This window comes from Ptychodera flava, chromosome 3 (assembly GCF_041260155.1).
Source record: "Ptychodera flava strain L36383 chromosome 3, AS_Pfla_20210202, whole genome shotgun sequence".
Classification (NCBI taxonomy): domain Eukaryota; kingdom Metazoa; phylum Hemichordata; class Enteropneusta; family Ptychoderidae; genus Ptychodera; species Ptychodera flava.
This window is the reverse complement of record NC_091930.1, coordinates 9,023,451-9,028,736: the sequence shown is the minus strand read 5'-3', so window position 1 is coordinate 9,028,736 and position 5,286 is coordinate 9,023,451.

Genomic DNA, 5,286 nt, shown 5'->3' with positions numbered 1-5,286 from the left:
GTTACTAATGAGATCTGCATTCATTCCACTCACATACAGCATCGGTGTAGGAGGTATTTTAAAATAATTGCAATCCTAATATATTGTAGACAGTGGCTGTAAATTGTGCCAATCAAAATACTGCTGGTATTGTGTATATGGCGACGGTGTAAAAGGGTGAATTAAAATATTGAAGTAATTAGTCTTTGTATGAAGATACATTGCAAGGATGTGTTTCCTGTGTAACTAAAATTGTAAACAATAGTTTGAATATTTTGTTTATCGATATTGCTGGCGCTGTGTGTCTTGCAAATGTAATACTTGACCATAGCTATTTAATCAGATTGTCCCCGCAGCGTGCTGAAAGCCCACATTTGGTTTCAGGTTTACATATCTTTTATATGAATGTTATTCAGTAAATGAAATATGACGACATTAATCAAATTTATAGTGGACAAGTCTTTCGTTAACATTTCCCATATTCGCTGATAAGCGTCAAATAATGTTTAATATTTTGTGGTTTCCATAACAAACATATTTTAATGTGTTATTCTGTATCCGTAGGGTGCATTTGTGTTATTAAAAAGTAGGTTAAAAACTAGGGTCATTTGTAAAGAAACAGAAATGTTTTGATGATAATATCATTATGACTCGGCCAAAAATACGTTTTGACTGCTACAAAATAATATTAATAATGTACCCTTTCCCGGCAAATAATGGACTCAAGCAAACTTTGCACTCCATACTGTGCTCGCCTTCGCCTTGTACATTATGTTGTGCAAAGTTTGCTTTCATCCGTGGAGCGGGGGGGGGGGGTGCATTATTGCTAAATTATAGGACAGCAGCGATAGATTGACGGGTATTCTATCAATGCCGCTTAAATATGGACGTGACTTGCCTTGTCGATTAAAACTTACGAATTGAATTTGAATTCCACAACATCCAACTGGTGAAAGTGCAATGACCTCTCATGCTTCTTTGGGTGTATAGTATATGCTTCCCAACAGAAAGGGCACTCCGATTGGAAGGTATTCCTGTGTAATATATGACATGCCCCACGTTTTGTTTTGTTAACTGTTTTACAACGTCTAGACTTTGACCCCTGTTTTTCCCTCTAGTCTAGCATAGCGTCTTTAATTTTAACCAATCCTGAAATAGGCATTTAGACAATCGATTCCTGTTATTTGCAGACACATAATTGCCTCTGTGAATTGCACTTTCTCTGCAACAGTAACCCGACACATTTTGCATGTCGTCCATGAAAACACTGTACTGAAGGCTTTGTGAAAATGGTAGAGTACTTATCAAGGAGACTGCCTCTCACTTTCAGATAGAAACAGAATGTCTGAAATGATCAGTCCTTGAACTATGGGGTACGTCGTCTCCATTGACTGTTGCAAGTCAAAGCTCAGTGTACAACAAGTGTTGTGGCAATTTTACGGAATTCCAAAAGCAGCAAAGTGAAGCAACACTTTCTAGAAACAATTTGTATATCTTGTATGTCCTTACCGTCGCGGGTCAATATGTATGCAACGTGCGCCGAGAAATGGGGGCGTTCCAAAGTAGGGAACAACTTTGCTATACGGGTCATCACTGTGAATGAATAATGACCTGTGACGTAAACGGTCACGCCACTTGTCTGTATAATATTCGCGTGGCGAAAACAAATGACATTTCGCTTGACTGCTTGTGTCTGTGAAAAAAATAAACTGGTGGCGTTCCTTCTCGTAAAAAGTGTCCAAAACCGGTTTTTCTCAACAGGCTTAACTTTCGGAAACCAAAGAAGAAAATTAAATAATATCGCGAGCAAACTCATTCATACCAACGCATAAATAAAAGCACAATTGCCAATAGGTAGTTAACATTAGCCTATATATACAAAACACCCGATTAATATACAGTGCAAAAAAATCACTTCAGTAGTGTCTCATCACGTACAGCACACATCAGAGTAATGGAAATTTCAGTTTGTTTCTAAATATAACGTAAATACCACTTTTGTTAATTCATACTGTTAGTTCACTAAGGAGAATTATGCTGTGTCATTTTCTTTGTGATTGCATATGTTGCAGGTGACCGTGACAGTGAGCAGACAATAATAATTCGGAGGAAAACATGTTTCCGGTCTACCTTAGTGTTTGACATTCATCACATAGAAAAACACGTTAAAAGTCGTCCTTGCTTTGCTTTTATGTGGATTTTATTGCTCTGTGATAAAGTCAAGACTTTGATCAAATCGATATTCGAAGAAGTAGGAAGGTGATTTAGACTGGAGAATTATCATCGGCTGCCAACGTCAAATTTCTTAAAATATTCTTTTGCAAGTTCTCGCTGCATGACACCGCTCTTTGATTGTACTATTTATTTCCAACCTGGATCTCCTTGGTAGCGTTTCAATAGAATGAAAATAGTTCAAAGCGCACCTGAAGTGAAATTGACTTACAGTACAGTAGACTACCAATTTGTAGCCCTCTACGGTGGACGATGAAAAACATTTGATCACGTTTTGGTAGTGTTCTATCAATCTCACATTTTAATTCATCACATGGGAGAGACTGATTTTGTATAGGGATCAGTTTCACTTTTATTTCCTGGTATCAGAAACAGGATAAAGCCTAGGCGTAGACAGCTCAAATTTCACTTTCTTTTTATTTCTTACAATGATCAGGTTATCCTAATTGTCGATTGCCCCTCCCAACACAAATTATTGTTTTTGTTTTAAATTTTCTTGGGGGAGGGGAGACTGTTAAAAACAACAACAGATATTTACAAGCGGTTCTATCTTAAAAGCAATACAAGAGCTCTTCTCCGAACCCTCTGTGTGAAGTTTCAGGGAATTCCCCGCCAAAACAGATTTACATCCGAAGTTCGCGCCTTAGCTGGCGCACATGACGAACACTGGGCCCGATCTTTGCCATGGAAAGAAAAGTGTTTTTTTTAGGGGCCTTCAATACCTTTTTAATAAAAGTAATTTGATCCTCTAGGATTTTGGTGGTTGGTTAAATTGTTCAGTCCAGCCCGCTCACTACGCAATGCACACTTCCATAACGGGTTCGTACATGCACAACGGTAGCACAGCATACGTACGTGTAGGCTTACTGGCAGCACTCGACTATACCGGTATGGTATTGCTATTGTCGGTCGACAGTCAACCAAAATATGTCTATTGCGGGTACAGTCGTTCGGGAAGCATATAAAATTCATTTTTGGGCTTTCTAGTCATTGTTTATAAAGAGCACCCTTATTCTTTCACTTTAAATTCATTGGAAACTTCATCATTGCAAAGCGTACACAACACCTCATTAATATTAATGAGTTCTGTGAAGTGCGTGTGAAAAATAAAAGACCACCGCACCACACTACCGCAATCTGCTTCACGCGGGATTTGAAAGACCGACCGGTGACAGTTCTGCTTTTCAACGTGACAGAGGCGTGACAGAATTTCGGCAATATGAAACTGTGGAGCTAACGATTTTCGGATTGTGCAAATGTGACGCCGTTCCGGGTGCCAGATTTCGCAGCGCCGGGACGCATACGTGCAGGTATGTGACGCTGCAGCGAGATGCGGCCGGCTAAGCACTGGGCGTACAGCGTACCGAGCAGAACAGGTAGATTTGCAAGAATTTGAACCATCGGTGTCGTATTGTATCGCGGAATCTCTTTCCAAGCAAACAGGGCTTCGGCGTTTACAAGCACGGGACGAAGGGAGATCGTGACAGACCATAGCAGGCATACAGAAGGAGCAGTACGCTGTGAAAGTACGTGAGCAGGCCTGATCAGTGAACCAAGCCGTCCTGTTCCGCGAAAATTCAGTCTGCAACCAACATGTCCGCGTCATCAGATGTGTGTCACGCGGACGACATTCTCAAAATCATTGAAAATCTCTTTAATGATCCTGAGCTCAGTGACCTGTGTCTGTGTGTCGATGGCCAGCAATTTCATCTCCACCGATCAATCGTGTTTCCACAGAGCCAAGTGATCAGAGAACTGTTTGAATCAGCTGACGATGTGATCGGCGGTGACCTTTATCATCGGGCGAATGAGGTCAACCACAACTCCTATTGCATGGATCACATTGCGGACTTTTTCCGGTATTTTTACACGGGCAAGCTCAAACTTACTGTCGAAAACGCCGTTCCAATGATTCTACTTTCCTATCAGTATAAAGTCAATAATCTCGCTCTCGCCTGTCGTAAGTTTTTAAGGGAATATCTGGAAGGTTCCCGTGCGGACGTTGAGGTCGCCTTCCGCTGGTATTTGGATCAAAACTTGCGTGCCAACAAACACCTGAAATATATTGGGGAAGTCTGCTTCAAGACCATGAAGCGAATGCTCGGGAGTGTGATCAACTGCCCCACCGTCTGGCTCGGACTCTCCTTCGAGGACGTTTTTACTCTCCTGAAAAGCTCAGATGTGACCCTAAAGGACGAATACAGCTTATACATGGCCGTGACAAGATGGCTGCTCAACGAGTACCAGATAGGTAACGACAACGAAGCAGAACTTAGAACGAGGTTGGCAGAGTTTCTCGAGTATGTGCGATTTGTGCGATTTCCCATGATGTCTGTCGATCAGCTAAATGATATTCAGGTGAGCAGGTTGCAATCAAAATAAACAAACACACATCATCATTAAACACAAACATCACAATATGAAAATACATGTAGATGTCTAGGTAGGTATGGCAGTTTACATTATATATAGAGAGAGAGAGAGAGAGAGAGAGAGAGAGAGAGAGAGAGAGAGAGAGAGAGAGAGAGAGACATTCAGATAGATATAGTTTAATAAACAGATCATGATGAGGAAAAGGATGATTGTTGTTATGATTCTTATTGTAATGATGGTAATAATGATGATGATGATGATGATGATTATGATGATGATTACGATGATCTTTCGGCGATTGACTTCTTATTTTGGCAATTGAATGTTTTGTACACTAACATGAAGTTATATTTTGTTGTTAATACAGACGATGAATATGTGTTATTAAATATATTAGTGATTTTCGAATACATCGCTATCATCAAGAGCCTAATAATGTGAATGCAATGATGGTAAATGCAGCAGGAGACATTTTGCTTTTCAGAAGGCCTTGACCAGCGATATCAAACAATTGCCATACAAAAAGCTGCGGATCTGTAAAAGCAATGAGGCAGAACCTTTCATAGGTCACAAGGGGTTACAGGACTGTTTGACAAATATTGTTGACATTAAGAAAATGTTGTTTTCGCCTTTGTCAACTTGAATGTCAGCAGTGTCTGTAATCAGCGTGCTACTGTTATTCTTATGCGATACTAATATCTG